Below are 16,108 nucleotides of genomic sequence, written 5' to 3' on the forward strand. Positions count from 1 at the left end.
ACGACGTTTACCTTTGGTATATGTACAAAATGGTAAGTCACTGTTACACTATTTTGTTTGGTTGGTTTGATAATATAGCACTTTGAAAACTTCGTAACACAGGCCTGCAGAAAGGCTTATAACCTTACAAGGCATTACGGTCTTTGAACCGCGACGAGGCCTTGACTTATAAAACTCGAATTGTTTGCTTTAATAGAAATAAGGGTCAGGCTACGCCAATTCAATCTCGCATGTAGCAACAGGCAAACCCAAAATGAACGGACCACGGATTCGATAAATCAAATGGGTTCTCTAGAAACGACTTGACACGGTGAGACAGCAAAGTTTGAATAATGAAAAATTAAATACGGTTTTAACGTTACAAAAATAATTTAAGTAATATGATGAATCATTTGAAAATAAGTAGATGTGGTATAATTGCAAATGAGACAACTCTTCACCAGAGACCAAATGACATAGAAGATACTAAAGGTCATGATACGGACTTCAACAATGAGCAAAACCCATACGACATAGCCAGATATAAAAGACCCCGAAATAACAAATGTAAAACAATTCAATTCAAACGAGAATACTAACGGCCTGATTAATGTACAAAAACATTTACGAACAAAAAATATGATATACAGCAACAAACGACTACCACTGAATTACAGGCTCCTGACTTGGGGCAGGCACATTTAAAATATGGCGGGGTTAAACATGTTTGCTGGCAAGCCAAACCCTCCCTCTAACATAGGACAGTGGTGTAACAGTATAACATAAGAACAAATTATAAAAATCAGTTGAAAAAGGCTTAAATCATTAGATCGATACAAAGCAGAAAAACAACAAACAAAAACACAGACCGTGTATTTATACATCCCTTACAACAAAATAGACATAAAGTACAGATCTGAGAGTATTCGCAGTTACTGACAGCTAGTTCAAAGCCAATAGCAAAAATGAATATTTAGTTTGGTTTTAATTTACTGACCACAAAAGCAATACTTATACCAATAAAACAATATTCAAAGATTTATTAATTGAAGTGAATTGGTGAACTTTTAGAGTAAGTTTATCTAAAGGATCAATAAGTTTACCAAGTTCGTATCTAAATTTCCGGGCTCGGTAAATAATACTTTAGGAACAATTCAGAATTGCTATCCTGTTGGAAATAAAAAACTTACATGTACAGCCTAAATTCCAAACCAAATCTTTTTATTTATAGAATTTAGTAAGAGAGGGGCGAAAGATACCAGAGGGACAGTCAAACTCATAGATCGAAAAAAAACTGACAACGCCATGGCTAAAAAATAAAAAGACAAACAGACAAATAATAGTACACAAGACACAACATAGAAAACTAAAGACTAAGCAACCCGAACCCCACCAAAAACTGGGGGTGATATCAGGTGCTCCGGAAGGGTAAGCAGATCCTGCTCCACATGTGGCACCCGTCGTGTTGCTCATGTTATTACAAATCTGGAAAATAGTCTTATGCGGTAGGTCACATTCGTAGTAAAGGTTTCAAGATTTGAGGTAATGAAATCCCCTACTTAATAATTTACAAGTAAAACATATATTACGTTCATTGAAATCAAAAACGTCACTACAGACAAGGACACAACGAACGAGTTGTGAAACAATAAAATATTGTAAGATGGTGCCAAAGCTGACCAAAAACAAAAAGAAAAATCAGCAATAGGGAACGAAAAATGTTCAGTTTCCCGTGTAGAACTTAAATATCTGAATCTAGGAAAGGACAGTTATTACCGTTTATATTTGATCTACTTTAAATAGGTTCTTTGGGAAAATATCGGCAGCATATTAAGACAATGATTGATTATTTAATGGACAAAAAAAATCATCTAGATACCGTTAAGTGTTGTTGAATTTATCAATTAAATGCAATTTAGACAGGTTTTTACTAAGTTTGGCCATAAGTTGTGATTGATTCATAACAGTACAAGAGCAAGTATGATATTGAAGGGGCACAATTAGTGCCTATAGGAATGCCTACAACCTGTCGATTAACTTTATTGCCGAAACGTACATATCGGTACCTTTTGCACACTATAACCCTATTCAAGAAAATCACTCAAATGAATGTTTTAGTATTAACAAAAACTGCGGTTTAACTTGTCATTGATCTCTAAACTTGTAAGATATTTTCCGTTTACCGTGAATTTAAAAATGGGAATATTTTTGAGAAAAATCAAAGCAAAACACATTTTGGACAAGGAAGAAATTGAGTTAAACTGTGGTGATCATCCAATAGAAAAAGTGATAGCATTTTGTGATACCTGTCAGAAAGCAGTTTGCCTTGATTGTTCTAGAGAATCACACAGAGACCACAAATGTTTCAGCACAACATTTCTAAGTTATATACTCAGATTGAAAGTAAAAAGTTATCCACTTTGGTGGCATCGTTAGATAAGATAAATAACTGCAAATTACAAGTATGAAACACTTATAAAGTTATAAAAAAGATACATAAAAGAGCAAATAAGCTCATGACAATTATTATGGAAGATCGCTTATTATTGTACAAAAAATACTATCAGTTTGTTCGTAGATTTGTAGACTTGTATAACATAGGTCTACAAAAAGCGTACGATTTCGTCAAAAGTACTAAACTTCGTCTACAACCAAATTCAAATCTGGGAACCCAATAAAGAAGAAATAAAATACATGATTGGTCTAGTGACCTGTGACGGCAATACATCCTTAGCAGGTGAATTGGTCGGAATACAAGTTAAGCTGGTACCCTCAGTAACTGGCACGGACCAACCCAGCTTGGTCAACGATTGGTGGAGTCATTTAAAGCAAAGGAACGGAACTCAAGAGATTTGATTTCGGAGCAGAGTTGTCTGATTTTACTATTTCCAATAGAAATGTTATATTAGTAACGGACACAGAGTTACAGATAATGGGATACTGAAGGAAGTTCTCAACACTGCACCATTACAATCACAGGTTATTCACGCCTGTAGGAATTGGGACTTGCTGGTTACACAGATGTATAAAGCCGATCTCAAATATGTTGATAATAAGTGTCTAGTACATCGTCACAGTTAAACTTTTACAATTGACAACCCTATTTTTTTTAATAAGAAACACATCCTTATTCATCGGAGACGAGTGAAACAGAAGTGTAATTGAGATATGATAGTTGTCAATTTATATACAAAATTGCGTTTTCTATATGAAGGTTACACAGGAAGATAAAAGTGCCGTTTGCTGTTTGTTGTGATTCCGAAATAAGGAATTTTTGTTTCGGTTTTGTGCAATCATGAAATTAACGTTCTATGTTATGACGGTCAGTTTATTCAGGATATTCCAACCAATATTGAAGGATTACTTAATCCTATTGCTATTGCCATTGGCAAGAAAGACAAACTTTTGATCGGAGGGAAAGGTGAGAAAATCTTGATAAACGTGACGCAAAAGATAATTAATTGGAATAAGAAGTTTTCTATCTTAAGATGACGTTAGAAAACATTGACATGAAAGTCTGTTAAGAAAATTATGACCAATACTTTAATGGTTTGTGTTTCAAAACGTAAATGTATTCATGCTGCATTTTACCACGACTTATATTTCAATGATGACTTAACCATTTTACTTTTTATTTGTGTTTACCAAATGTTTACAGATAGCAAATTTGAGTCAAACACTCAAATAGCATTTGTGAATGGTACTTCAACTTGATACTCTACCCATTTACTTTGTATGTGTGACACTAAAATTTTCTCACCTTATGCATTTTCTAAATGTAAGTATTGTGTGTACTGCAATTGATATCATTCTTGGCCTTTTCATAGGGATTTGTTTCCAATATACTTGGTCAATCTTTAATTCTATGTGTATTGTTTTAAAACAGTTGTTTGCACGTGTTTCGATGTTTGCTTTTTGGCAATGATGTTGTCTTTTTTTTATTCGGCTAGTGTTTTTTTTTTCATTGCTCCTTTCGTAATTTCTGTCTCTTTTTGTACCTTTCTTGGGGTAGATCTCTATCAAATTGATAATTCGCAAAAGTGAAGATTTCTTATGTTGGAAAATTGTTTCTTAATATGTAATATATGTCATTTCCTTTGAATGTAAATGCCAATTGTTTCCAATAAACATTCACGTAATGCGTGTAGACCTCATCGAAATCGTGCAACAACTTCTTGTTATATAATTGTTTTTATTTTTTTGAATTGTTTTAAAAGTAAAATATTGGTTTTAGCTTCCGAATCCATATCTTTATCCATCCCTTTGCAGTGGATACATATTGAAATAAGAATCGTTGGTATAATTACAAACGAGACTAGGCACCCTCCAACATTGCAAAAATTGGATAACACTGCACCACAATAAAACTATTGGCTTCAAGAAGACTCGATCGCTCACCTATCTATTTTGGACAAAATTGATACAAAAAAAAAATAAATGCTAAAAAATAATTTCCAGAAAAAACGCCAAAACAGAAATACAATCCTTCATAGTATATCATTAAATACATATATAAAATCGAAACACTCCTTTAATGTGTAAACTGAGGATTTCGGCCATTTAATTTATTTGTAGATCATTTTCTGCTGATAACATTTGGCTTTTTTTAGTTTTCTTTTTCTACTGAAATCGAAAAAATGGCAAAAATCCTCATAAGAAGTCGTCTGACTGCAGTCTATATAAATAGTTGGTATTTTTGACATTCTGAAAATTTTTCTATGTTAGATTTTCTTTATTTATAATGATTTACAAGATTATAGACAATACTAGAATTTAACACGTATGTTCTATTTTAAGTCTTGGCACCCATGATTGTTGGTAGGCAGGATCATCGGACATTTTTTGTAAACTAGATACCATCAGAATGATTGTGGCTTAGTTTGGTTTCATTTGGTCAAGCAGTTTCAGAGGAAAATTTTTTTTGTAAAAGTTAACGAACGACGACAGACGCCAAGAACCAATCAGTATTGTATGTTAATATGCATTGAGGGAAAAATATGAATATAGTAGAAGTTATACAGGCTTATTAACATCATTACACACAATTTCATAAACAATTTTATAACTACAGTATTAAATAAAATAGGTCATATATTCAAATTCAACGCCCAACCATGGAGAATCCTCCTGGACAGGGCTTATTTTCGTCACTAATAAGGACAACCTTTTGCGAACAAGGTCCATCAGGTACCACTTTACAATCAGCAGGTTTGCTAGAGATGCGCATGCCGATACTGAAAGAAACATTATAGTTTTATACATGTGAATTAACTCATCATATATACAAGAATTAAAATTTTGAACGTCAGACCCGCGTTTCGTCTACAAAAGACTCATCAGTGTTGCTCTAATCAAAAACAGTTAAAACTAGTTAAACAGGCCAGATAAAGTACGAAGTTGAAGAACATTGAGGACCTTAAATTCTGAAAGGTTCTGCTCAATACAGCTTAGGTTATCTATTCCGATATTTGATGCTTTAGTATAAATAAACAGTTTCCATGTTATAACAGGATACCTTACCATCGTTCGTGACCGAGAGTTGAAATCATTCCTCAGTAAAGGACCTTAATATCTCCCCCGTCAATTATTAATTGGAATGAGTGTCGTAATATCATCCACGACTCACTCCGTACTTACTGCTCGAAAAGGATTAAATGGATAAAACGAGAAAAAGCTGACAAGAAATCCTTAGATTCTTTTTTAATTCAGTAATGAACATAGTTGATATACGTATACAACATGTTAAAGAACATTTTACTCTTAACAACAACCATAATAACCCTATTTCTCATATAAAACATAAGATAAAAGAACTCGCCAAGGAATTTGTTTTTGTCCGGGTGATAAGGCTGCTAATAATATCATTATTGTTTGACTTAAATTTTACATTGAGTTTCTGCAAAAGGAAATCTCGAATTCACCAACATTCCAACTGACTCCATTTTCGGAAAATTACATCTGTACCAAACATAAACATTTAGCTACTTCTTTGCAAGCAAAACCAAATACAATGAAAGTTCCAACCATGTACTGGCTTCCGAAGCTGCACAAAACAACTTACAAATATAAATTAATTTCGTCTTCAAGCCATTGGTCCACTACTAAACTGTCTATTCTACTTACTAGTACACTTGGTAAAATCAAAATCATGATACTAGTAATAAATTGTTAAGATAAGGCCTTTGAAAATAGTGGAATTAATTACTTCTGGAGTGTCAAAAATTCGTTGGAAGTACTTGATAAATTGCATGCTTATATTGTTGATTTTGAATCTGTTCAAAGATTTGATTTTGCAACCCTATATACCATTTTGTCTCATAATCTTATTACGATAAAATCCACACACCTAATTAAATGGGCTTTTAAAAAGTCAGAATGCGAATATATATGTTCAAACTCTTTTAGGTCATTTTTAGTAACAACAAACAAAAGAACTATGTCAATTGGACCTGCCTTGATACTATAACTGCCCTTGAATTTTTACTAGATAATATTGTCCGCTTTATAGATTCCGTTTATCGTCAAATTATCGGAAATCCAATGGGGACTAACTGTGCACAACTTATTGCAGACCTGTTTCTGTATTGTTATGAGTTACAATTTATGACTAAAATCAGCAAAGACCCATCGAAACAACATCGGATACAAAAATTTAATATTAGTTTTAGATATTTGAATGATATATTGGCTCTCAACAATGACGACCTCAGTATTTAAACTAAAAAGATTAATCGTGCTGAACTGACTTTAAATCAAGCTAATACTAACAATGAACACTGCCCTTTCCTTGATCTTGATATCTATATATTTTTAACGGGAAGCTTAATACCAAAAATTATGATAAAAGAGATGATTTTTTATTTCCTATTGCTAATTATCCATTTTTAGATGATGACGTTCCCTTGGCACCATCTTATGGTGTTTATATATCCCAACTTGTTCGATTCGCTCGTGTATGTAACAACGTGTTTGATTTCAACGAAAGAAATCCATGTTTTACTGAAAAATTATTACACCAGGGTTTTCGATATCACAAACTAGTCAAAACATTTACTAAATTTAATCATCGGTACAAGGACATCATTCGTAAATATAAATCAACATTCAGAGACATATTATACGTTTAGTTTATTTCACATCCAATCTTTTATGGTAATATTCTTTACAAAGCACAAAAAATGTCGGCATTCACCTCAAAAGCTAACAAAACCTTTAAACAGACTTATTAAGAAGGGATATAGTTACGATACTGTTGTCAACAGCCTGTGGCCTTTGTTAGTCTTGTATGATTTTTAGTTTTAGTTCATTTATATGTTTTGCAGTTTAGTTTGACGTCCATTATCACTGAACTAGTACACAGTTTTGTTTAGGAGCCAGCTGAAGCACGCCTCTGGGTGCGGGATTTTTTCGCTGTGTTGAAGACCCATTGGTGGCCTTCGGCTGTGTTCTGCTCTTTGGTCGGGTTGTTGTCTCTTTGACACATTCCCCATTTCCATTCTCAATTTAATTGTGCTAGTGAAGGTATTTGACAGGGGTGGTTTTCAGGTGGTAAAAATTGTTTATCAAAATATATAAAGCACAAAGTTAAAAACGAACAATAGGTGACGGAAGACAGATAAAGTTGTATATTTGTACAAAATGTTAATACTACATATATCCCGAAATATAATCATCATTTAATGTTATCCGAAAATGAAAATGAACATTTTTATTCATTTAAGTTTTGATATTTTAAAAAATACTGCGAAATTGATTACTCGCAAACCAATCAACTGTATAAAATTCGAGGTAACAAGTGCATACACAGTAAAGTATAATTAATTGTCGAAATGAAACCAATATGACACATAGAAAAACAACTTACGAGCAGCATTGCATGTTTCCTTTACTACAGCTACAGCTAATACATTTTTCGGTATAACTTTTATCATCTTTTATTATTCTTCCTTTGTAGATACAATCTAAAGAATCTTCTTCAATCATGTAAAGCAAAGTATTCAACTTATAGTAATATGAAGGTACAACTCAAATAACGAAGTTGAAGTGCATGTAAAACCAAACATTTCAGAAACATTTTTTGCCTAGGTGTTAAATCTCAATCTTTCACTGAAATCAATTTAATTAAAACTTTTGATTTTTCAACCCTGTATACCACAATTCCCCATGTGAAATTGAACAATCGTCTAAAAGAAATAATCCACAATGTTTTTCAATATAAAAATGGTAGCATACGCTATAAATTTATTGCTTTGGGATACACAACGGCATATTTTGTAAAAAGCGAACAAAAAGGTAAAACATGCTACACAGAGGAACAAATGATCGGTATGCTGGAGTTTCACAATTTTTCAACAAGTTGGCATTCCTTTGGGAAGGAACTGTGCACCTTTCCTTTCCAACCTCTTCTTATTTTCATATGAGTCGGAGTTCCGTCAGACACTTATCAAAATCAAGAAGATCAAAGAAGGCAGATCATTTAATTTCAAATTCAGTTGTATTGATGATGTTCTTTCCATTAACAATCAAAACTTTTCTGATTGGGTTCCATTAAGGATGTACACCTCTGAGGAGCCAGAAATTTCTAGAATTAAACTTTTTTTCTTAACCTAATTTTTGGGATTATATAACTGTAAAAATATAATTGGTGAAGAAAAAATTATATGGTGGTGCACTTCTTTTTTTTGCTACTGCCATTTGAAAGTATCAAATTTGATGATTTTCCTATGTTTCATAAATTTTTACCCTTTTTTGGGCTATTATCATGAAAAAAATCACAGTTTCACAATTTGTTTTCATACTTTCTCTAAAACCAAAATGGACCAATCTGAATAAATTTAACATTACAAAAACTATGGGTAGGTGTTAATATAAGAAAAGTTTTATATTTTTTTTTTGCTTTTTCGTGTCAAAATTACCATGTTGTCAATTTTGTAAATTTGGGATTTTTCTCTTTTTTTAGAACAAAAAGCATATTATTTCAACTTCTTATAAATGATTGAAAAAATACATAGCTAAGAAATTTGAAAAGAAAAAATACATATGGAATGTCTATGTATCTGGTAAAATCATTTCTTGTACCCCTCACCCATTTTCTCAACATTTTGGCTAATGAGAATGACTTGATTGGTAATAAAATTTGAAAATTTTATTACTCAAAAACTACTTATTGTAAAAACACAATTTTTTTCATAGGGTTAAGTTTGATGATAATATATTTTAAATTCATTGATATTTTCCACTTGTATCACATGTTTTGGAAATAATTCCAGAACAGGATTTCAACGAGACTGAAACGTCAGAACAATACATCCTTAATATATCCTGCAGAACTAGAAACTAAAGAAACAACAGACACGGCTTCATCCGCCTTATTTTTGACTTACATCTCGAATTTGACGTAAGTGGTCATCTCAGGACAAGAATCTATGACAAACAAGACTATTTGAATTTTGAAATTATGCTACTCAGACTTTATAAAACGTCACCAGTGTCTGCGCAGAAAGATGATAAACCAGGATTATGTCAAAGAACGTATCGTTCTTTTTCTAAAAATGTTCATCGGAAGATACCAATACCTTGTTGATAAATATTCCGTATCAACTTCACAAATAATACATGATGGTCTTGAAGTATAGATTCTAGGTACTGAAGTTGTTTATCATCCTAATTACGTGTTATAATGTTCTTTTAATTTGTCTTTGTATATTTTTAACCTTTACTGTTTAGTCCATTTTTTGTAATATACTTTTGGCGTGGCTAGGTCTTTATACACCCGCCATTGTGTCATTGTGCTATGGCAATTTTTGTATTCTTTTTTTCATTTTTACTTATGTACTTTGTCTATAGAGTGTCTTTATGCCATATTGTTTTTCTTTGTTGAAATAGTTATTTGTTTTATTTGATTAAGATTATATCACAATGTTGATTGCTGCACCCCAATTGTTTTACATTTTTACCTATTATGTCTATTTGTTTTGCACACACATTGTTGTCAATATAAAGAAATTCCTGTACCAAGTCAGAAATATGAGAGTTGTTTTCTCTTCGTTTGATGTGTTTGAGATTTTGATTTTGCCATTCGATAAAGGACTGTATGTTTTGAATTTTCCTTGGAGATTCGGACTTTTTGTTATTTTACTTTTTACTTAATCAAAGATCAAGGTTCTCAATGCTCTTCATCTTAGCCTTTTTGACTTTTTTACTTGAGAGTCACTGATGTGGTGTTCGTAGACGATACGCGCGTCTGGCGTACAAAAATTTACGCCTGGTATTCATTTTTTTTTAGTTTATTTACTTTTTCCTTTGTTCTCGACCAGATATCCGTTAAGACGATACGACAACAATTAATGTGCAAGTGTGTCCTCTGGTTCATTTATCAAAAGAACAACACAATTTGATTTATGTTTTTCTGTAAACTTTCGTAATAACCAGTTATATTTAAAAAAAAAACACTGATTTTTATAGTTTGTTCTTATGTTGTGCTGTAACACCACTGTCCCAGGTTAGGGGAGGGTTGAGTGCTCACAAACATCTTCAAACCCGTCAAATTTTTATGTGCCTGTCCCAAGTCAGAAGCTTGTAAATCAGTGGTTGCCGTTGGTTTGTGTCTGTCATATTTGTTTTCCGTAAATTGTTTTGTTATAAATAAAGTTGATAGTTTTCTTAATTGAATTGTTTCATATTGTTTATGTCGAGGCTTTTTATAACCGATTATACGGTATGGGTTTTTCTCATTTTTGAAGTCCGTACGATTGCCGATAAATGCTTACATCCACTTCATTTTCACTTTGGTGTCTCAGCAATCATACCCCATCTCCTTATGTTTATATTGGTTGATGTTCTAATCATAATGTATATTTATGTGACTAGCACACCTGATCAGTTGCTGTGAGGGTAAACTCATGTACTCTACTATCCGTAATGAATTTTCGACATATAATAATTACTTGAGGAAACATTCAAAATGTTATACTATACAGACAAAAATATATTGAAAAATAAATTTTTATCATTTTTCAGAAATATCAGAGTGGTATTGTGATCTGTATATTACTTCAGTCAGAATTTTATTTGCACAGAAGTTGCACTTGCTTATATCGCCAACACTATCTGGCTTAAAGTGGCATAAGAGAGAGAGTCGAAGGATACCAAAGGGACATTCAAACTCATAAGTAAAAAGAAAACCGACAACGCCATAGCTAAAAATAAAGACAAACAGACAACCAACAGTAAATAAAACAACATAGAAAACCAAAGACTGTGGAACACTTACTCCACCAAAAACTGGGGGTGATCTGAATTTTGTTCATTTTTCCGAAATAACAGAGTGGCATTGTGATCTGTATATTAGTTCAGTCAGAATTTTATTTGCACAGACATTGCACTTGCTTATGTACCCAACACTGACTGCCTTAAAGGGGCATAAGAGAGAGAACGGCGAAGGATACCAAAGGGACATTCCAACTCATAAGTCGAAAATAAACTCAAACGCCATGACTAAAAATGGAAAAGACAAACAGACAAACAACAGTGCACAACACAACATAGAAACCCAAAGACTAAGGAACACGAACCCCACCAAAACTATGGGTGATCTCAGGTGCTCCAGAAGGGTAAGCAGATCATATTCCACATGTGGCACCCGTCGTGTTGCTCATGTAAGTACAAACACGATGATATGTCTAATTCGGTAGATCAAATTCTAGGGAGGGGAAGAGATTGCAGTTACGACAATTGGAACATATCCGTCGTCATCTGTGAAACAGATATGCCATAACAGTCAACCAATTCGTGATGACGTCCGTAAAATTTAAGAAGGGATTCAATTTCACCGCTTGGAACTCTTGGTTTAATAGCTTCCTTGTGAGCAGCAACTCTTTATCAAGGAAATCATGATAGGAAACACAAGCTTAAAAATATCGTATCAACTGGGAGATATATATACTTCGCATGCAGGCGCTGCTGGAATGTTGCTACATAGAAATGGAAAGTTCACAATTTGGAAGCTGAAATCATCTCTTTTAACGTAACGTTTTGTTTTCAACCGACCCACATTGTCAATTGCTTGATGTAGTTCAAGATATGAGGCAAACTTAACTGTATCTGTTATATCGTTCATCTAAAGTTCGATGGGATAGATGCGTTCAACATAGTCATCAAATTGTGAATTATTTAGTGATAGAACATCATCTATATAGCGGAAAGTGAAATTAAAGGATACTACTAACTTCTTTTCTTTCTTTCTAAGAAGTTTCTGTATGAAGTCAGCCTTATATGAATAAAGGAACACGAAGGCAAGAACAGGAGCACAGTTGGTTCCCATAGGAATGCCGATTGTTTGTTGAAAAACACTTCCTCCAAACGTAACAAATATATTGTCAATAAAGAGATCAAGCATCTTGATAATGTCTATTTCATTTTTTGTTTTTGAATCAGAGTGATTTTTTACATAAGCTGCAAAATGTATATGTTTGAATCAGAGTGATATTTTACATAAGCTGCAAAATGTATGTGTTTAAGATACTTTTTAACGTACTAACGCTTATCCATTGTATCTATATAAATGATAATTCATGTCTTTGTAGGCTAAACAAAGAAATAAATTAAGATGATTGAGAACCAAATTCCGAAAGGTTTTGCCAAAGACAGCTTAGGTAATCAACTCCTTTTGTAGAACATCCTTAGTATTTCGAAAAATTCAAAGTGTTATAAAAATTTTAGAAGTAAATCTGATTGTAACTTCTGAAAGAAATGGTCGTAACTTCGAACGTTTCTTTTTACGAAGTCAACCAGTATTAGGTAATTCGGATAACTCAAGCAAGGTATCCATGCGTATTTGCATATATGTAACATGAAAATCTTAACCAGTTTTACTGATTGTGCCATTCATAGATGTATAAGAAATGGCAGATGATACCAATAGGACACTAAAAATAGATAAGTCGAAGATCATTTTAGTGTTATATAAAACACCCTTATTTCATCTACACGAAGGGTACTTCCATAATGTTTGCAACTTTCAACATTTTTACGCAATATCGACCCAAAAAACCTATTTGATCTTTGTAAAATATATTTTCTGAACATTCTTTTTTAAAATAAAAATAATTAGTTGATCGTTATTGTAGTAACTACGATATACTGTTACTGTTGTGATGTATGATATTAGTTGCAGCGTAGATATGAAAGTGTAGTGAATGATACATTTCTTCTGTTTAAAGGGTTTTTGCGCTTACAGAGAGGTGTCTATTTCGTTGACGAAAATAATTTTTAAAAGCTGAAGATCCATATAATATGTGAGTTTTAATACAATTACAATTTTAAACTGTTTCAAAAGTAAAATGAAATCTAAAAGATAAAAACTCAGTTTGTGTTATGGTCATTATGATCACCATCATTATAACTTAACTTAAAAATGAATTATTACAGTTTACCTTTTGGCGGAATCATAAAACAAGACCCATCTACGGTTGAAGTCAGCCCTACGATAAGACAAAGCACAAACAGCAGAAGGTGCATCATATTGCGAAAAAGTTTTAAGCAGATATCAAAGATGAGTGCTGCTAAGTATTTATATATCCGGAAAAGTAATTGCTTTAAAAAAAAACTTAATCGACTATAATATCAGAATTACGTGTTAGTCACCATCAAGTTAGAAAAGCATTTGTATTGATGTTTTGAACAAATCAACCTATACACATCCTGGACACATGTTCATAGATCGCTATCAATTGTAAATTTTGCATGCTGAAATGTATTTGTTGAAATTTAATATACATGTAACATATGTTGTATTTTTAATCGTTATATACCTTATTGTTGTATAAACATTATAAATAGGAAAGAAGATACCATTATGAATAACAAATATCTGTAATCAGTGACTCATTTATTCCAAATTGAATTGGTAAAAATAGTTATCTTCGCGTAAGAAAGGGTTGCTAGTTTTCCTGTACTTTTATGTTTTCATTTGTTAAGGATATTATGTATTGCATTATAAAGGCGTCTAGACTGTACACGAACTTAATAACCTAATCATTATAAGACTGTGTCTTATTTGATTTTGGTTTCTTGGTCCTTGTATATATATCAGGTTCTTGGTTTTTCTTAATGTTTTATATTTTTGTCAAGCCGGGCCTTTGTTGTTTACTTACGTTAAAGTGTTTGCTCATTTTCGAAAACTGAACAGTCCCCTATAGTTTGTACGAGAGATGCGCGTTTTGTCCTCATATGACTCAGGGTCGATGCCACTGCTGCTGGAGATTTTCTAACCGAGGGTATCACCAGACTAGTAGTCAGCACATTTGCCTTGACACGAATTATCATTGATATGGTCATAAATCATTGCACAAGTCATGTCTTTTTTGACTGTCCATGACGTTAAAATAATAAATCCCTGGAATGTGTTTTAGTTGATTTTAGTCTCTGATGCATGATTTTTTATTAATTGTTTTCGGCTTTTAATTAGCTGTCAGTAACTGCGAGTACTCTCAAATCGTACTTACTTGTCTATGACCTGTTGATACTAATTGTAATGCTTTTTTGTTATTTAATGTTATTCAGGGTTATATCTGATCTATATACCAGCTTCGATAAGTGTTTGGTATTACTATAAAGTTTCACTAACATCAAAATTATTTATTTTGTAAAAATATTTCCTTTCTCTATTTGAACTGTACACGTATACCTAACAACATAATTATTTTTATTTACCTGTGTTTAAATTAATTGCAAATGGCTGATATTTTTGTTCTAGTTTATTGTTATTCTTAAATTGTTTAACATTTCACAGCGGTATAACATGTTACTTTAATTATTCTTCCCTTAGTTTATTTATTTTGTATTTGCATTGTATCATAGATCAAATTTATGTGTTCAGTGTATGTTCAATGGTGTTAATATGTCTTTTGATTGAGTTAAGCCATTTCAATTGATATTTTATAGTGTGTTTTTCGATGTTGTGATGTTACACTATTGTTTCAGATAAGGGTGAAGGTTTGGTACCATTAAAACGTTTAAACCAGGTGCAATTGTTTGCACTTGTCCTAAGTCACGAATCTGATGTTCAGTAGTTGTCGTCTGTTGATGTGGTTCATGAGTGTTTCTCGTTTCTCGTTTTTTATATAGATTAGACCGTTGGTTTTCCCGTTTGAATGGTTTTACACTAGTAATTTTCGGGGCCCTTTATAGCTTGCTGTTCGGTGTGAACCAAGGCTCCGTGTTGAAGACCGTACTTTGACCTATAATGGTTTACTTTTATAAATTTTGACTTGGATGGAGAGTTGTCTCATTGACACTCATACCACATCTCCTTATATCTATATAATTATAAATTAACTGTCTAAAAGACTTTGGATTTTTCGAAATACTAAGGATTTTCTACCACCGTTGAATAGATTACCTTACCTTGGCAAAACTTCTGGGTCCTCAATGATCTTTAACTTCGTACTTTATTTGGTCGTTTTAACTTTTTAGATTCGAGCATCCCTGTCAGAATGCTGGATGTACAAAATACCGAGACACGTCGTATAACAATGCAAATTCACACTCGGTATAACAATCATATTCGGGAATAGTACACGTTCGGTACTTAGCAGACATACGACATAGATGTTAAACCACAATCTAAGATGTGGTAAAAATGTTAGTTTAAACACAGACACATCGTATAGATCAACCAATTCGTGATGGTGTCCATAAAATATACGGAGTGTCATTTTTAATCTTTCCTCCTCATAACTCTGTTGGAGCAGTTTGTGCGTAAGGAGCACACTCCTGTATATGAAGTCAGTATAGTAATAAAATAAAATGTGTAACCCATTTGAACAATGGTATTCTAATGAAATCGTTAAACAGTTGGATGGAAAAGAAATTGTCGATACCAAAAATGAACTTATTGTTAATTTGTCGCTTACAGGATTAGCAAAATGGTTAGTACAGATGTCCCAACACATAAAATCCGGATATTGTCCGTAGTGGATTCAATGAAACAGGTACTAGTGGCGCCTTGGGTGGTTATCTTGAAGACGAACTTCCGCTATCAAAAAAGTCACGAGAATTAAAGAAGTATCTGTAAATATTTTACAATTCAATAAATGTGTTTTAACTCAAAGTGGTTTCCATTTACCAA

General features: G+C 32.7%; 1 long non-coding RNA gene across 1 annotated transcript; it reads right to left on the reverse strand.

Moving 5' to 3' along the window:
* Nucleotides 1-4,986: 4,986 nt before the first annotated feature.
* On the reverse strand, nt 4,987-13,609 carry LOC127728168 (uncharacterized). The gene is made up of 3 exons (XR_007994002.1): nt 13,413-13,609; nt 7,844-7,952; nt 4,987-5,213 (listed from the first exon to the last, which is right to left on the reverse strand). It is a non-coding gene; the product is annotated as an uncharacterized LOC127728168 (long non-coding RNA).
* Nucleotides 13,610-16,108: the final 2,499 nt, after the last annotated feature.

Source organism: Mytilus californianus, unplaced genomic scaffold (genome assembly GCF_021869535.1).
Source record: "Mytilus californianus isolate M0D057914Y unplaced genomic scaffold, xbMytCali1.0.p SCAF_2, whole genome shotgun sequence".
Classification (NCBI taxonomy): Eukaryota; Metazoa; Mollusca; class Bivalvia; order Mytilida; family Mytilidae; genus Mytilus; species Mytilus californianus.